Below are 18,815 nucleotides of genomic sequence, written 5' to 3'. Positions count from 1 at the left end.
TGTTGTGTCCTGTATGTTTGTTTGTGTTCGTGCACTGATACGGCACATAGTTGTTGTGTCCTTTGTGTGTGCTAAGATAGTTTACTCAGTTGTTGTGTCCCGTGTGAGTGCACGGATACTGTACACAGTTGTTGTGTACTCTTTGTGTGTGCTCAGAGAGTGCACACAGTTGTTGTGTCCTCTGTGTATGTGCTCAGATTGTGTACACTGTTGTTGTGTCCTTTGAGTGTTTGCGGTGTGTGTGTGAAAAGATAATAATTACTGTTGTGTCCTGTGTGTGTGTGACTGGTCAGATACAGTATGCAGTTGTTGTGTCTTGTGTGTGTGCACTCTGATAACGTACACAATTGTGTCCTGTGTGATCAGATACTGTACACAGTTGTACTGTGTGTGTGCTCTGATACTTTGCACAGTTGTTGTGTACTCTTTGTGTGTGCTCAGAGAGTGCACACAGTTGTTGTGTCCTCTGTGTATGTGCTCAGATATTGTGCACAGATGTTGTGTCCTGTGTGTGTGCTCAGATTGTGCACACAGTTGTTGTGTACTTTGTATGTGTGCCGTGTGTGTGTGCTCAGATAATATTTACAGTTGTGTCCCGTGTGTGTGTGACTGGTCAGATACTGTATGCAGTTGCTGTGTCTTGTGTGTGCGCGCTCTAATAATGTACGCAATTGTGTCCTGTGTGATCAGATACTGTACACAGTTGTACTGTGTGTGTGCTCTGCTACTTTGCACAGTTGTTGTGTCTTGTATATTTTTCTGTGTGTGTGTGCGTGTGCTCGGCGACTGTACAAAGTAGTTGTATCCGGTACGTTTGTGTCTCAGATACTGTAAACAGTTGATGTGTCCTCTGCATGTGCATGTGTCTGTGCGTGTGTCCTCAGATATTGTACACAGTTGTCTCCTGCAGCACTCAGATACTGTACGCAGTTGTTGTGTCCTGTGTGTGCGCTCAGATATTGTACATAGTTGTTGTGTCCTGTGTGTGTGCTCAGATATTGTACAAAGCTGTTGTTTCCTGTGTGTGTGCTCAGATATTGTACACAGTTGTTTCCTGTGTGTGCTCGGGTGGTGTAAAAAGTTGTTGTGTCCTGTATGTGTGTGTGTGCTCAGATACTGTACACAGCTGTCGTGTCCTTGGTGTGTGCTCAGATGGTGTACACAGTAGTCGTGCCCTGTTTGTTTGCTCAGATACTGTGAACAGTTGTTGTGTCCTGTGTGTGCTCTGATACTGTACACAGTTGTTGTGTCCCTGTGTGTACTCAGAAGTTGTACACAGATGTTGTGTCCTGTGTTTGTGCTCAGATATTGTACACAGTTGTGTCCTGTGTGTGCTCAGATACTGTAAGAAATTTGTTGTGTCCTCTGTGTGTGTGCTCAGATACTGTGCACAGTTGTTGTGTCCACTGTGTGTGTGTGCTCAGATAATGTTCACACTGGTTGTTCCTTTGTGTGCTCAGATTTTGTACACAGTTGTGTCCTGTGTGTCCTCTGATACTGTATACAGTTGTTGCGTATTGTGTGTGTGTGCTCAGATTCAGTACACAGTTGTGTCCTGTGTTTGCTCAGATACTGTACACAGTTGTTGTGTCCTGTGTGTGTGCTCAAATAGTGTACACAGTTGTTGTGTCCTCTGTGTGCAGTGTGTGTGTGCTCGGATACTGTTTACTGTTGTGTCCTGTGTGTGTCTGTGATTGGTCAGATATCGGATGCAGTTGTTGTGCCTTGTGTGTGTGTGCTCTGATAATGTACACAATTGTCTCCTGTGTGATCACATACTGTACACAATTGTCCTGTGTGTGTGCGCAGATACTTTGCACAGTTGTTGTGTCATGTATGTGTTTGTGTGTGTGCTCTCAGATACTTTCCAAAGTCGTTGTGTCTGGTATGTGTGTGTTCTCAGATACTGTAGACAGTTGATGTGTCCTGTGCGTCTGCCTGTGTTTCCGTGTGTCCGTGTGTGTGTGTGCGTGTGCTCAGATAATGTACACAGTTGTGTCCTGCTGTGATCAGATAATGTACACAGTTGTTGTGCCCTGTGTGTTTGCTCACATACAGTACATAGTTGTTGTATCCTGTGTGTGCCCTCAGATATTGTACACAGTTGTGTCCTGTGTGTCCTCAGATACTGTGTACTGTTGTTGTGTCCTGTGTATGTGTGCTCAGATTGAGTACACAGTTGTATCCTGTGTGTGTGCTCAGATAGTGTAAAAAGTTGTTGTATCCTTTATGGGTGTTTGTGCTCAGATACTGTACAAAGCTGTTGTGTCCTGTGTGTCCTCAGATATTGTACACAGTTGTGTCCTGTGTGTCCTCAGATACTGTGTACAGTTGTTGTGTCCTGTGTGTGTGTGTGCTCAGATTGAGTACGCAGTTGTATCCTGTGTGTGTGCTCAGATAAGTTCCAACATTGTTGTGTCCTATGTGTGCATTCTCAGACACTGTACACAGTTGTTTCTTTTGTGTGTGCTCAGATATCGTACACAGTTGTTGTATCCTGTGTGTGCTCAGATACTGTACACAGTTGTGTTCAGTTTTTTTGCTCATATATTGTACACAGTTGTTGGTTCCAGTGTGTTTGCTCAGATACGGTACATAGTTGGTGTGTCCTGTGGTGTGTGCTAGCGTGCTCGTTACTGTACACAGATGTTGTATCCGTTGTGTGTGTGTGCTCTGATAATGTACACAGTTGTGTCTTGTGTGCTCAGTTACTTTACACAGCTACCCCGTGTGTGCTCACATACTGTACACAGTTGTTGTGTCCTGTGTATGGTGTGGGTTCTCAGATGCTGTGCACAGTTGTTGTGTGCTGTTTGAGTGCACAGATACTGTACAGGGTTGTTATTAACTTTTAGTGTGTGCTCAGATACTGCACACAGTTTTTTTTTCTCTGTGTGTGTGCTCAGATACTGTAAACAGTTGTGTCCTGTGTGTGCTCAGATATTGTACACAGTTGTTGTGTCCTGTGTGTGTGCTCAGATAGTGTACACAGTTGTTGTGTCCTCTGTGTGCCATTTGTGTGTGCTCAGATACTGTTTACAGTTGTGTCCTGTGTGTGTCTGTGATTGGTTAGATATCGGATGCAGTTCTTGTGCCTTGTGTGTGTGTGCTCTGATAATTTACACAGTTGTGTCCTGTGTGATCACATTCTGAATGCAGTTGTCCTGTGTGTGTGCTCAGATACTTTGCACAGTTGATGTGTCCTGTGTGTGTGTGTGTTTGTGTGTGCGGTCCGATACGGCACACAGTTGTTGTGTCCTGCGTGTGTGCTAAGATAGTTTACAGAGTTGTTGTGTCCTGTGTGAGTGCACAGATACTGTACACAGTTGTTGTGTACTCTTTGTGTGTGCTCAGAGAGTGCACACAGTTGTGGTGTCCGCTGTGTATCTGCTCAGATATTGTGCACAGTTGTTGTGTCCTGTGTGTGTATTCAGATTGTGTACACTATTGTTGTGTCCTTTGTGTATGTGCAGTGTGTGTGTGCTCAGATAATATGTACAGTTGTGTCCTGTGTGTGTGTGACTGGTCAGATACTGTATTAAGTTGTTGTGTCTTGTGTGTGCGCACTCTGATAATGTACACAATTGTGTCCTTTGTGATCAGATACTGCACACAGTTGTACTGTGTGTGTGCTCAGATACTTTGCACAGTTGATGTGTCCTGTATGTGTGTGTGTTTGTGTGTGCGGTCCGATACGGCACACAGTTGTTGTGTCCTGCGTGTGTGCTAAGATAGTTTACAGAGTTGTTGTGTCCTGTGTGAGTGCACAGATACTGTACACAGTTGTTGTGTACTCTTTGTGTGTGCTCAGAGAGTGCACACAGTTGTGGTGTCCGCTGTGTATCTGCTCAGATATTGTGCACAGTTGTTGTGTCCTGTGTGTGTATTCAGATTGTGTACACTATTGTTGTGTCCTTTGTGTATGTGCGGTGTGTGTGTGCTCAGATAATATGTACAGTTGTGTCCTGTGTGTGTGTGACTGGTCAGATACTGTATTAAGTTGTTGTGTCTTGTGTGTGCGCACTCTGATAATGTACACAATTGTGTCCTTTGTGATCAGATACTGCACACAGTTGTACTGTGTGTGTGCTCTGATACTTTGCACAGTTGTTGTGTACTCTTTGTGTGTGCTCAGAGAGTGCACACAGTTGTTGTGTCCTCTGTGTATGTGCTCAGATATTGTACACAATTGTGTCCTGTGTGTGTGCTCAGATTGTATGCACAGTTGTTGTGTCCTTTGTGTGTGTGCAGTGTGTGTGTGCTCAGATAATATTTACAGTTGCGTCCTGTGTGCGTGTGACTGGTCAGATACTGTATGCAGTTGTTGTGTCTTGTGTAAGCGCTCTAATAATGTACACAATTGTGTCCTGTGTGATCAGACACTGTACACAGTTGTACTGTGTGTGTGCTCTGATACCTTGCACAGTTGTTGTGTCCTGTATATGTGTATGTGTGTGTGTGCGTGTGCTCGTCTACCGTACAAAGTCGTTGTGTCCGGTATGTGTGTGTTCTCAGATAATGTAAACAGTTGATGAGTCCTGTGTGTGTGTGTGTGTCTGTGCGTGTGTGCGTGTGTCCTCAGAAATTGTACACAATTGTCTCCTGCAGCACTCAGATGCTGTACGCAGTTGTTGTGTCCTGTGTGTGTGTCTCAGATATGGTACATATTTGTGTCCTGTGTGTGTGCTCAGATATTGTACACAGCTGTTGTTTCCTACGTGCGTGCTCAGATATTGTACACAGTTGTTTCCTGTGTGTGCTCAGATAGTGTAAAAAGTTGTTGCGTCCTGTTTGTGTGTGTGTGCTCAGATACTGTACACAGCTGTTGTGTCCTCTGTGCGTGTTCAGATATTGTACACAGTTGTGTCCTGCTGTTCTCAGATACTGTACACAGCTGTCGTGTCCTTGGTGTGTGCTCAGATGGTGTACACAGTGGTCGTGACCTGTTTGTGTGCTCAGATACTGTGAACAGTTGTTGTGTCCTGTGTGTGCTCTGATACTGTACACAGAAGTTGTGTCCTGTATTTGTGCTCAGATATTGTACACAGTTGTGTCCTGTGTGTGCTCAGATACTGTAAAAAATTTGTTGTGTCCTCTGTGTGTGTGCTCATATACTGTGCACAGTTGTTGTGTCCACTGTGTGTGTGTGCTCAGATAATATTCACACTTGTTGTTTCCTTTGTGTGCTCAGATATTTTACACAGTAGTGTCCTGTATGTCCTCTGATACTGTATACAGTTGTTGTGTCCTGTGTGTGTGTGCTCAGATTCAGTACACAGTTGTGTCCTGTGTTTGCTCAGACACTGTACACAGTTGTTGTGTCCTTTGTGTGTGCTCAAATAGTGTACACAGTTGTTGTGTCCTCTGTGTGCAGTGTGTGTGTGCTCAGATACTGTTTACAGTTGTGTCCTGTGTGTGTCTGTGATTGGTCAGATATCGGATGCAGTTGTTGTGCCTTGTGTGTGTGTGCTCTGATAATGTACACAATTGTCTCCTGTGTGATCACATACTGTACGCAGTTGTCCTGTGTGTGTGCGCAGATATTTTTCACAGTTGTTGTGTCACGTATGTTTTTGTGTGTGTGCACTCAGATACTGTACAAAGTCGTTGTGTCTGGTATGTGTGTGTTCTCAGATACTGTAGACAGTTGATGTGTCCTGTGCATCAGCCTGTGTGTCCGTGTGTCCGTGTGTGTGCTCAGATAATGTACACAGTTGTGTCCTGCTGTGATCAGATACTGTACACAGTTGTTGTGCCCTGTGTGTTTGCTCACATACAGTACATAGTTGTTGTGTCCTGTGTGTGCCTTCAATATTGTACACAGTTGTGTCCTGTGTGTGCTCAGATAGTGTAAAAAGTTGTTGTATCCTTTATGTGTGTGTGTGCTCAGATACTGTACAAAGCTGTTGTGTCCTGTGTGTCCTCAGATATTGTACACAGTTGTGTCCTGTGTGTCCTCAGATACTGTGTACAGTTGTTGTGTCCTGTGTGTGTGTGCTCAGATTGAGTACGCAGTTGTATCCTGTGTGTGTGCTCAGATAAGTTCCAACATTGTTGTGTCCTATGTGTGCATTCTCAGACACTGTACACAGTTGTTTCTTTTGTGTGTGCTCAGATATCGTACACAGTTGTTGTGTCCTATGTGTGCTCAGTTACTGTACACAGTTGTGTTCAGTGCTTTTGCTCATATATTGTACACAGTTGTTGTTTCCAGTGTGTTTGCTCAGATACGGTACATAGTTGGTGTGTCCTGTGGTGTGTGCTAGCGTGCTCAGATACTGTACACAGATGTTGTATCCGTTGTGTGTGTGTGCTCTGATAATGTACACAGTTGTGTCTTGTGTGCTCAGTTACTTTACACAGCTACCCCGTGTGTGCTCACGTTCTGTACACAGTTGTTGTGTCCTGTGTATGGTGTGGGTGCTCAGATGCTGTGCACAGTTGTGTGTTGTTTGAGTGCACAGATACTGTACAGAGTTGTTGTGTACTTTTTGTGTGTGCTCAGATACTGCACACAGTTTTTTTCCCTCTGTGTGTGTGCTCAGATACTGTAAACAGTTGTGTCCTGTGTGTGCTCAGATATTGTACACAGTTGTTGTGTCCTGTGTGTGTGCTCAGATAGTGTACACAGTTGTTGTGTCCTCTGTGTGCAGTGTGTGTGTGCTCAGATACTGTTTACAGTTGTGTCCTGTGTGTGTCTGTGATTGGTCAGATATTGGATGCAGTTCTTGTGCCTTGTGTGTGTGTGCTCTGATAATGTACACAGTTGTGTCCTGTGTGATGACATTCTGTACGCAGTTGTCCTGTGTGTGTGCGCAGATACTTTGCACAGTTGTTGTGTCATGTATGTGTTTGTGTGTGCGCGCTCAGATACTGTACAAAGTCATTGTGTTTGTTATGTGTGTGTTCTCAGATACTGTAGACAGTTGATGTGTCCTGTGTGTCTGCCTGTGTGACCGTGTCTCCGTGTGTGTGTGTGCGTATGCTCAGATAATGTACACAGTTGTGTCCTGCTGTGATCAGATACTGTACACAGTTGTGCCCTGTGTGTTTGCTCACATACAGTACATAGTTGTTGTGTCCTGTGTGTGCCCTCAGATATTGTACACAGTTGTGTCCTGTGTGTGCTCAGATAGTGTAAAAAGTTGTTGTATCCTTTATGTGTGTGTGTGCTCAGATACTGTACAAAGCTGTTGTGTCCTGTGTGTCCTCAGATACTGTGTACAGTTGTTGTGTCCTGTGTGTGTGTGTGCTCAGATTGAGTACGCAGTTTTATCCTGTGTGTGTGCTCAGATAAGTTCCAACATTGTTGTGTCCTATGTGTGCATTCTCAGACACTGTACACAGTTGTTTCTTTTGTGTGTGCTCAGATATCGTACACAGTTGTTGTGTCCTGTGTGTGCTCAGATATCGTACACAGTTGTTGTGTCCTGTGTGTGCTCAGATACTGTACACAGTTGTGTTTAGTGCTTTTGCTCATATATTGTACACAGATGTTGTTTCCAGTGTGTGTGCTCAGATACGGTACAAAGTTGGTGTGTCCTGTAGTGTGTGCTAGCGTGCTCAGATACTGTACACAATTGTTGTGTCCGTTGTGTGTGAGTGCTCTGATAATGTAAACAGTTGTGTCTTGTGTGCACAGTTACTTTACACATTTACCCCGTGTGTGTTCACATACTGTACAGAGTTGTGTCCTGTGTGTGGTGTGTGTGCTCAGATGCTGTGCACAGTTGTTGTGTGTTGTTTGAGTGCACAGATATTGTACAGAGTTGTGTACTTTTTGTGTGTGGTCAGATACTGCACACAGTTTATTTTCCTCTGTGTGTGTGCTCAGATAATGTAAACAGTTGTGTCCTGTGTGTGCTCAGATATTGTACACAGTTGTTGTGTCCTGTGTGTGTGCTCAGATAGTGTACACAGTTGTTGTGTCCTCCGTGTGCAGTGTGTGTGTGCTCAGATACTGTTTACAGTTGTGTCATGTGTGTGTTTGTGATTGGTCAGATATCGGATGCAGTTGTTGTGCCTTGTTTGTGTGGGCTCTGATAGTGTACACAATTGTCTACTGTTTGATCACATACGGTACGCAGTTGTCCTGTGTGTGTGCTCAGATGCTTTGCACAGTTGTTGTGTCCTGTATGCGTGTGTGTGTTCGTGCACTGATACGGCACATAGTGGTTGTGTCCTGTGTGTGTGTGCTAAGATAGTTTACACAGTTGTTGTATCCTGTGTGAGTGCACAGATACTGTACACAGTTGTTGTGTACTCTTTGTGTGTGCTCAGAGAGTGCACACAGTTGTTGTGTCCTCTGTGTATGTGCTCAGATTGTGTACACTGTTGTTGTGTCCTTTGAGTGTGTGCGGTGTGTGTGTGCTCAGATACTAATTACAGTTGTGTCCTGTGTGTGTGTGACTGGTCAGATACTGTATGCAGTTGTTGTGTCTTGTGTGTGTGCACTCTGATAACGCACACATTTGTGTCTTGTGTGATCCGATACTGTACACATTTGTACTGTGTGTGTGCTCTGATACTTTGCACAGTTGTTGTGTACTCTTTGTGTGTGCTCAGAGAGTGCACACAGTTGTTGTGTCCTCTTTGTATGTGCTCAGATATTGTGCACAGTTGTTGTGTCCTGTGTGTGTGCTCAGATTGTGTACACAGTTGTTGTGTCCTTTGAGTGTGTGCGGTGTGTGTGTGTGCTCAGATAATATTTACAGTTGTGTCCTGTGTTTGTGTGACTGGTCAGAATCTGTATGCAGTTGTTGTGTCTTGTGTGTGCGCGCTCTATTAATGTACACAATTGTGTCCTGTGTGATCAGATACTGTACACAGTTGTACTGTGTGTGTGCTCTGCTACTTTGCACAGTTGTTGTGTCCTGTATATGCGTATGTGTGTGTGTGAGTGTGCTCGACTACTGTACCAAGTCGTTGTGTGAGGTATGTGTGTTCTCAGATAATGTAAACAGTTGATGTGTCCTGTGCACGTGTGTGTGTCTGTGCGTGTTTGCGTGTGTCCTCAGATATTGTACACAGTTGTCTCCTGCAGCACTCAGATACTGTACGCAGTTGTTGTGTCCTGTGTGTGTGCTCAGATATTGTACACAGCTGTTGTTTCCTATGTGTGTGCTCAGTTATTGTACACAATTGTTTCTTGTTTGTGCTAAGATAGTGTAAAAAGTTGTTGCGTCCTGTATGTGTGTGTGTGCTCAGATACTGTACACAGCTGTTGTGTCCTTGGTGTGTGCTCAGATGGTGTACACAGTAGTCGTGCCCTGTTTGTGTGCTCAGATACTGTGAACAGTTGTTGTGTCCTTTGTGTGCTGTGATACTGTACAGAGTTGTTGTGTCCTCTGTGTGTGCTCAGATATTGTACACAGATGTTGTGACATGTGTTTGTGCTCAGATATTGTACACAGTTGTGTCCTGTGTGTGCTCAGATACTGTAAAAAATTTGTTGTGTCCTCTGTGTGTGTGCTCAGATACTGTCTACAGTTGTTGTGTCCACTGTGTGTGTGTGCTCAGATAATGTTCACACTGGTTGTTTCCTTTGTGTGCTCAGATATTGTACACAGTTGTGTCCTGTGTGTCCTCTGATACTGTATACAGTTGTTGTGTCCTATGTGTGTGTGCTCAGATTCAGTACACAGTTGTGTCCTGTGTTTGCTCAGATACTGTACACAGTTGTTGTGTCCTTTGTGTGTGCTCAAATAATGTACACAGTTGTTGTGTCCTCTGTGTGCAGTGTGCTTGGATACTGTTTACAGTTGTGTCCTGTGTGTGTCTGTGATTGGTCAGATATCGGATGCAGTTGTTGTGCCTTGTGTGTGTGTGCTCTGATAATGTACACAATTGTCTCCTGTGTGATCACATACTGTACGCAGTTGTCCTGTGTGTGTGCTCAGATACGTTGCACAGTTGTTGTGTCCGGTATGTGTGTGTTTGTTTGTGCACCGATACGGCACACAAATGTTGGGTCCTTTTTGTGTGCTAAGATAGTTTACAATGTTGTTGTGTCCTGTGTGAGTGCACAGATACTGTACACAGATGGTGTGTACACATTGTGTGTGCTCAGAGACTGCACACAGTTGTTGTGCCCTCTGTGTATGTGCTCAGATATTGTACACTGTTGTGTGTTGTGTGTGTTTGTGTGGTCAGATACTGCACAACTTTGTTGTTTCCTCTGTGTGTGTCCTCCGATACTGTGTACAGTTGTTGTGTCCTGTGTGTGTGCTCAGATTCAGTACACAGTTGTTTATTGTGTGTGTGTGTGTGTGTGTGTGTGTGTGTGGTCAGATACTGCACAACATTGTTGTGTCCTCTGTGTGTGTGCTCAGATACTGTACACAGTTGTTTCCTTTGTGTGTGCTCAGATATCGTACACAGTTGTGTACTGTGTGTGTTCAGATACTGTACACAGTAGTGTTCAGTGTTTTTGCTCAGATATTGTACACAGTTGTTGTTTCCAGTGTGTGTACTCAGATACAGTACACAGTTGGTGTGTCCTCTGGTCTGTGCTTGTGTGCTCAGATACTGCACACAGTTGTTGTGTCCTGTGTGTGTGTGTGCTCTGATAATGTACACAATTGTGTCTTGTATTCTCAGATACTTTACACAGTTGCCCAGTGTGTGCTCAAATACTGTACACAATTGTTGTGTCCTATATGTGGTGCGGGTGCTCAGATGCTGAGCACATTTGTTGTGTCCTCTCTGAGGGCACAGATACTGTACACAGTTGTTGTGTACTCTTCGTTTGTGCTCAGATATTGTACACAGCTGTTGTTTCCCGTTTGTGTGCCCAGATATTGTACACAGTTGTTATGTCCCCTGTGTGTGTGCCCAGTTGCTGTACACCACTGGTGTGTCCTGTTTGTGTAGTGTGTGTGCTCAGATACTGTGCAGAGTTGTGTCAATGTGTGTCCTCAGATATTGTACACAGTTGTGTCCTGTGTGTCCTCTGATACTGTATACAGTTGTTGTGTCCTGAGTGTGTGTACTCAGATTCAGTACACAGTTGTCTCGTGTGTTTGCTCAGATACTGTACACAGTTGTGTTGTCCTGTGTGTGTGCTCAAATAGTGTACACAGTTGTTGTGTCCTCTGTGTGCAGTGTGTGAGTGCTCAGATACTGTTTACAGTTGTGTCCTGTGTGTGTCTGTGATTGGTCAGATATCGGATGCAGTTGTTGTGCTTTGTTTGTGTGTGCCCTGATAATGTGCACAATTGTCTTCTGTGTGATCACATAATGTACGCAGTTGTCCTGTGTGTGTGCTCAGATACTTTGCACAGTTGTTGTGTCATGTATGTGTGTGTTTGTGTGTGCTCCGATATGGCACACAGTTGTTGTATATTATCTGTGTGCTAAGATAGTTTACAAAGTTGTTGTTTCCTGTGTGAGTGCACAGATACTGTACACGGTTGGTGTGTACTCTTTGCATGTGCTCAGAGACTGCACACAGTTGTTGTGTCCTCTGTGTATGTGCTCAGATATTGTGCACAGTTGTGTATTGTATGTGTGTGTGGTCAGATACTGCACAACATTGTTGTTTCCTCTGTGTGTGTCCTCAGATACTGTGTACAGTTGTGTCCTGTGTGTGTGTGCTCAGATTCAGTACACAGTTGTGTAATGTGTGTGTGTGGTCATATCCTACACAACATTGTTGTGTCCTCTGTATGTGTGCTCAGATACTGTACACAGTTGTTTGCTTTGTGTGTGCTCAGATATCGTACACAGTTGTTGTGTCCTGTGTGTGCTCATATACTGTACACAGTAATGTTCAGTGTTTTTGCTCAGATATTGTACACAGTTGTTGTTTCCAGTGTGTGTACTCAGATACGGTACACAGTTGGTGTGTCCTGTAGTGTGTGCTTGTGTGCTCAGATATTGTACACAGCTGTTTCCTTTGTGTGTGCTCAGATACTGTACACAGCTGTTGTATCCTGGGTGTGTGCTCAGATGGTGTACACAGTTGTTGGGCCCTGTGTGTGTGCTCAGATACTGTGAACAGTTGTTGTGTCCTGTGTGTGCTCTGATACTGTACACAGTTGTTGTGTCCTCTGTTTGTGCTCAGATACTGTAAAAAAGTTGTTTTGTCCTCTGTGTGTGTGCTCAGATACTGTGCACAGTCATGTCCACTGTGTGTGTGTGTGCTCAGATACTGTTCACACTGGATGTATCCTTTGTGTGCTCAGATATTGTACACAGTTGTTATGTCCTCTGTGTGTGTGCCCAGTTACTGTACACCATTGCTGTGTCCTGTGTGTGGTGTGTGTGTGCTCAGATACTGTACAGAGTTGTGTCTGTGTGTCCTCAGATATTATACACAGTTGTGTCCTCTGTGTCCTCAGATACTGTATACAGTTGTGTCCTTTTGTGTGTGTGCTCAGATATTGTGCACAGCTGTTGTGTCCTGTGCATGCGCTCAGATATTGTACACAGTTGTGTCCTGTGTGTGCTCAGATAGTGCAAAAAGTTGCTGTTTCCTGCATATGTGTATGTGCTTGATTGTATACACAGCTGTTGTGTCCTCTGTGTGTGTTCAGATATTGTACACAATTGTGTCCTGCTGTGCTCAGATAATGTACACAGTTGTTGTGTCCTGTGTGTGTGCTCAGATACTCTACATAGTTGCTGTGTCCTGTGTGTGTGCTCAGATATTGTACACAGCTGTTGTGTCCTGTGTGTGTGCTCAGATATTGTATACAGTTGTTTCCTGTGTGTGCTCAGATAGTGTAAAAAGTTGTTGCGTCCTGTATGTGTGTGTGTGCTCAGATACTGTACACAGCTGTTGTGTCCTCTGTGTGTGCTCAGATATTGTACACAGTTGTATCCTGCTGTTCTCAGATACTGTACACAGCTGTTGTGTCCTGGGTGTGTTCTCAGAAGGTGTGCACAGTTGTTGTGCCCTGTGTGTGTGCTCAGATAGTGTAAACAGTTGTTGTGTCCTGTGTGTGCACTGATACTGTACACAGTTGTTGTGTCCTCTGTGTGTGCTCAGATATTGTACACAGATGTTGTGTCCTTTGTTTGTGCTCAGATATTGCACACAGTTGTGTGCTGTGTGTGTTAAGATACTGTAAAAAAGTTGTTGTGTCCTCTGTGTTTCTGCTCAAATACTGTGCACAGTTGTGTCCACTGCGTGTGTGTGCTCAGATACTGTTCACACTGTTGTTTCCTTTGTGTGCTCAGATATTGTACACCATTGTTATGTTCTCTGTGTGTGCCAGGTTACTGTACACCAGTGGTGTGTCCTGTGTGTGTGGTGTGTGTGCTCAGATACTGTACAGAGTTGTTTCCTGTGAGTCCTCAGATATTGTACACAGTTGTGTCCTGTGTGTCCTCAGATACTGTATACAGTTGTGTCCTGTGTGTGTGCACTCAGATTCAGTACACAGTTGTGTTCTGTCTGTTCTCAGATACTGTACACAGTTGTTGTGTCCTGTGTGTGTGCTCAGATAGTGTACACAGTTGTTATGTCCTCTGTGTGCAGTGTGTGTTGGCTCAGATACTGTTTACAGTTGTCTCCTGTGTGTGTCTGCCATTTGTAATTATCGGATGCAGTTGTTGTGCCTTGTGTATGTGTGCTCTGATAATGTACACAATTGTGTCCTGTGTGATCACATACTGTACGCAGTTGTCCTGTGTGTGTGCTCAGATCCTTTGCACAGTTGTTTTGTCCTGTACGTGTGTGCTATAATAGTTTACACAGTTATGTCCTGTGTGAGTGCACAGATACTGTACACAGTTGTTGTGTCCTTTGTGTGTGTGCGGTGTGGGTGTGCTCAGATACTATTTACAGTTGTGTCCTGTGTGTGTGTGACTGGTCAGATACTGTATGCAGTTGTTGAGCCTTGTGTGTGTGCGCTTTGATAATGTACACAATTGTGTCCTATGTGATTAGATATTGTACACAGTTGCACTGTGCGTGTGCTCTGATACTTTGCACAGTTGTTGTGTCCTGTATGTGTGTGTGTGTGTGTGTGTGTGTGTGTGTGTGTGTGTGTGTGTGCGTGTGCTCAGCTACTGTACAAAGTCATTGTGTCCGGTATGTGTGTGTTCTCAGATACTGTAAACAGTTGATGTGTCCTGTGCATGTGCGTGTGTGTCTGGGTGTGTGTGCATGTTTCCTCAGATATTGTACACAGCTGTCTCCTGCAGTGCTCAGATACTGTACACAGTTGTTGTGTCCTGTGTTTGTGCTCAGATATTGTACACAGCTGTGTCCTGTGTGTGCTCAGATACTGTAAGAAATTTGTTGTGCCCTCTGTGTGTGTGCTCATATACTGTGCACAGTTGTTGTGTCCACTGTGTGTGTGTGCTCAGATAATGTTCACACTGGTTGTTTCCTTTGTGTGCTCAGATATTTTACACAGTTGTGTCCTGTGTGTCCTCTGATACTGTATACAGTTGTTGTGTCCTGTGTGTGTGTGCTCAGATTAAGTACACAGTTGTGTCCTGTGTTTGCTCAGATACTGTACACAGTTGTTGTGTCCTGTGTGTGTGCTCAAATAGTGTACACAGTTGTTGTGTCCTCTGTGTGCAGTGTGTGTGTGCTAGATACTGTTTACAGTTGTGTCCTGTGTGTGTCTGTGATTGGTCAGATATCGGATGCAGTTGTTGTGCCTTGTGTGTGTGTGCCCTGATAATGTACACAATTGTCTCCTGTGTGATCACATACTGTACGCAGTTGTCCTGTGTGTGTGCGCAGATATTTTTCACAGTTGTTGTGTCATGTATGTGTTTGTGTGTGTGAGCTCAGATACTGTACAAAGTCGTTGTGTCTGGTATGTGTGTGTTCTCAGATACTGTAGACAGTTGATGTGTCCTGTGCATCAGCCTGTGTGTCCGTGTGTCCGTGTGTGTGTGTGCGTGTGCTCAGATAATGTACACAGTTGTGTCCTGCTGTGATCAGATACTGTACACAGTTGTTGTGCCCTGTGTGTTTGCTCACATACAGTACATAGTTGTTGTGTCCTGTGTGTGCCCTCAGATATTGTACACAGTTGTGTCCTGTGTGTGCTCAGATAGTGTAAAAAGTTGTTGTATCCTTTATGTGTGTGTGTGCTCAGATACTGTACAAAGCTGTTGTGTCCTGTGTGTCCTCAGATATTGTACACAGTTGTGTCCTGTGTGTCCTCAGATACTGTGTACAGTTGCTGTGTCCTGTGTGTGTGTGCTCAGATTGAGTACGCAGTTGTATCCTGTGTGTGTGCTCAGATAAGTTCCAACATCGTTGTGTCCTATGTATGCATTCTCAGACACTGTACACAGTTGTTTCTTTTGTGTGTGCTCAGATATTGTACACAGTTGTTAAGTCCTATGTGTGCTCAGATACTGTACACAGTTGTGTTCAGTGCTTTTGCTCATATATTGTACACAGTTGTTGTTTCCAGTATGTTTGCTCAGATACGGTACATAGTTGGTGTGTCCTGTGGTGTGTGCTAACTTGCTCAGATACTGTACACAGATGTTGTATCCGTTGTGTGTGTGTGCTCTGATAATGTACACAGTTGTGTCTTGTGTGCTCAGTTACTTTACACAGCTACCCCGTGTGTGCTCACATACTGTACACAGATGTTGTGTCCTGTGTATGGTGTGGGTGCTCAGATGCTGTGCACAGTTGTGTGTTGTTTGAGTGCACAGATACTGTACAGAGTTGTTGTGTACTTTTTGTGTGTGCTCAGATACTGCACTCAGTTTTTTTTCCTCTGTGTGTGTGCTCAGATACTGTAAACAGTTGTGTCCTGTGAGTGCTCAGATATTGTACACAGTTGTTGTGTCCCGTGCGTGTGCTCAGATAGTGTACACAGTTGTTGTGTCCTCTGTGTGCCGTTTGTGTATGCTCAGATACTATTTACAGTTGTGTCCTGTGTGTGTCAGTGATTGGTCAGATATTGGATGCAGTTCTTGTGCCTTGTGTGTGTGTGCTCTGATAATGTACACAGTTGTGTCCTGTGTGATGACATTCTGTACGCAGTTGTCCTGTGTGTGTGCGCAGATACTTTGCACAGTTGTTGTGTCATGTATGTGTTTGTGTGTGTGCGCTCAGATACTGTACAAAGTCACTGTGTCTGGTATGTTTGTGTTCTCAGATACTGTAGACAGTTGATGTGTCCTGTGCGTCTGCCTGTGTGACCGTGTGTCCGTGTGTGTGTGTGCGTATGCTCAGATAATGTACACAGTTGTGTCCTGCTGTGATCAGATACTGTACACAGTTGTTGTGCCCTGTGTGTTTGCTCACATAAAGTACATAGTTGTTGTGTCCTGTGTGTGCCCTCAGATATTGTACACAGTTGTGTCCTGTGTGTGCTCAGATAGTGTAAAAAGTTGTTGTATCCTTTATGTGTGTGTGTGCTCAGATACTGTACAAAGCTGTTGTGTCCTGTGTGTCCTCAGATATTGTACACAGTTGTGTCCTGTGTGTCCTCAGATACTGTGTACAGTTGCTGTGTCCTGTGTGTGTGTGCTCAGATTGAGTACGCAGTTGTATCCTGTGTGTGTGCTCAGATAAGTTCCAACATCGTTGTGTCCTATGTATGCATTCTCAGACACTGTACACAGTTGTTTCTTTTGTGTGTGCTCAGATATTGTACACAGTTGTTAAGTCCTATGTGTGCTCAGATACTGTACACAGTTGTGTTCAGTGCTTTTGCTCATATATTGTACACAGTTGTTGTTTCCAGTATGTTTGCTCAGATACGGTACATAGTTGGTGTGTCCTGTGGTGTGTGCTAACTTGCTCAGATACTGTACACAGATGTTGTATCCGTTGTGTGTGTGTGCTCTGATAATGTACACAGTTGTGTCTTGTGTGCTCAGTTACTTTACACAGCTACCCCGTGTGTGCTCACATACTGTACACAGATGTTGTGTCCTGTGTATGGTGTGGGTGCTCAGATGCTGTGCACAGTTGTGTGTTGTTTGAGTGCACAGATACTGTACAGAGTTGTTGTGTACTTTTTGTGTGTGCTCAGATACTGCACTCAGTTTTTTTTCCTCTGTGTGTGTGCTCAGATACTGTAAACAGTTGTGTCCTGTGAGTGCTCAGATATTGTACACAGTTGTTGTGTCCCGTGCGTGTGCTCAGATAGTGTACACAGTTGTTGTGTCCTCTGTGTGCCGTTTGTGTATGCTCAGATACTATTTACAGTTGTGTCCTGTGTGTGTCAGTGATTGGTCAGATATTGGATGCAGTTCTTGTGCCTTGTGTGTGTGTGCTCTGATAATGTACACAGTTGTGTCCTGTGTGATGACATTCTGTACGCAGTTGTCCTGTGTGTGTGCGCAGATACTTTGCACAGTTGTTGTGTCATGTATGTGTTTGTGTGTGTGCGCTCAGATACTGTACAAAGTCACTGTGTCTGGTATGTTTGTGTTCTCAGATACTGTAGACAGTTGATGTGTCCTGTGCGTCTGCCTGTGTGACCGTGTGTCCGTGTGTGTGTGTGCGTATGCTCAGATAATGTACACAGTTGTGTCCTGCTGTGATCAGATACTGTACACAGTTGTTGTGCCCTGTGTGTTTGCTCACATAAAGTACATAGTTGTTGTGTCCTGTGTGTGCCCTCAGATATTGTACACAGTTGTGTCCTGTGTGTGCTCAGATAGTGTAAAAAGTTGTTGTATCCTTTATGTGTGTGTGTGCTCAGATACTGTACAAAGCTGTTGTGTCCTGTGTGTCCTCAGATATTGTACACAGTTGTGTCCTGTGTGTCTTCAGATACTGTGTACAGTTGTTGTGTCATGTGTGTGTGTGTGCTCAGATTGAGTACGCAGTTTTATCCTGTGTGTGTTCTCAGATACGTTCCAACATTTTTGTGTCCTATGTGTGCATTCTCAGACACTGTACACAGTTGTTTCTTTTGTGTGTGCTCAGATATCGTACACAGTTGTTGTGTCCTGTGTGTGCTCAGATACTGTACACAGTTGTGTTCAGTGCTTTTGCTCAGATATTGTACACAGATGTTGTTTCCAGTGTGTGTGCTCAGATACGGTACACAGTTGGTGTGTCCTGTGGTGTGTGCTAGCGTGCTCAGATACTGTACACAACTGTTGTGTCCCTTGTGCATGAGCGCTCTGATAATGTAAACAGTTGTGTCTTGTGTGCACAGTTACTTTACACAGTTATCCCGTGTGTGTTCACATACTGTACAGAGTTGTGTCCTGTGTGTGGTGTGTGTGCTCAGATGCTGTGCACAGTTGTTGTGTGTTGTTTGAGTGCACAGATATTGTACAGAGTTGTGTACTTTTTGTGTGTGGTCAGATAGTTTACACAGTTTTTTTTTCTTCCACGTGTGTGCTCAGATATTGTAAACAGTTGTGTCCTGTGTGTGCTCAGATATTGTACACAGTTGTTGTGTCCTGTGTGTGTGCTCAGATAGTGTACACAGTTGTTGTGTCCTCCGTGTGCAGTGTGTGTGTGCTCAGATACTGTTTACAGTTGTGTCATGTGTGTGTTTGTGATTGGTCAGATATCGGATGCAGTTGTTGTGCCTTTTTTGTGTGGGCTCTGATAATGTACACAATTGTCTACTGTGTGATCACATACGGTACGCAGTTGTCCTGTGTGTGTGCTCAGATGCTTTGCACAGTTGTTGTGTCCTGTATGCGTGTGTGTGTTCGTGCACTGATACGGCACATAGTTGTTGTGTCCTGTGTGTGTGTGCTAAGATAGTTTACACAGTTGTTGTGTCCTGTGTGAGTGCACAGATACTGTACACAGTTGTTGTGTACTCTTTGTGTGTGCTCAGAGAGTGCACACAGTTGTTGTGTCCTCTGTGTATGTGCTCAGATTGTGTACACTGTTGTTGTTTCCTTTGAGT

Source organism: Carcharodon carcharias, chromosome 17, assembly GCF_017639515.1.
Source record: "Carcharodon carcharias isolate sCarCar2 chromosome 17, sCarCar2.pri, whole genome shotgun sequence".
NCBI classification, from domain to species: Eukaryota; Metazoa; Chordata; class Chondrichthyes; order Lamniformes; family Lamnidae; genus Carcharodon; species Carcharodon carcharias.
The sequence above is the reverse complement of the archived record's forward strand: the minus strand, read 5'-3'. Positions refer to the sequence as shown.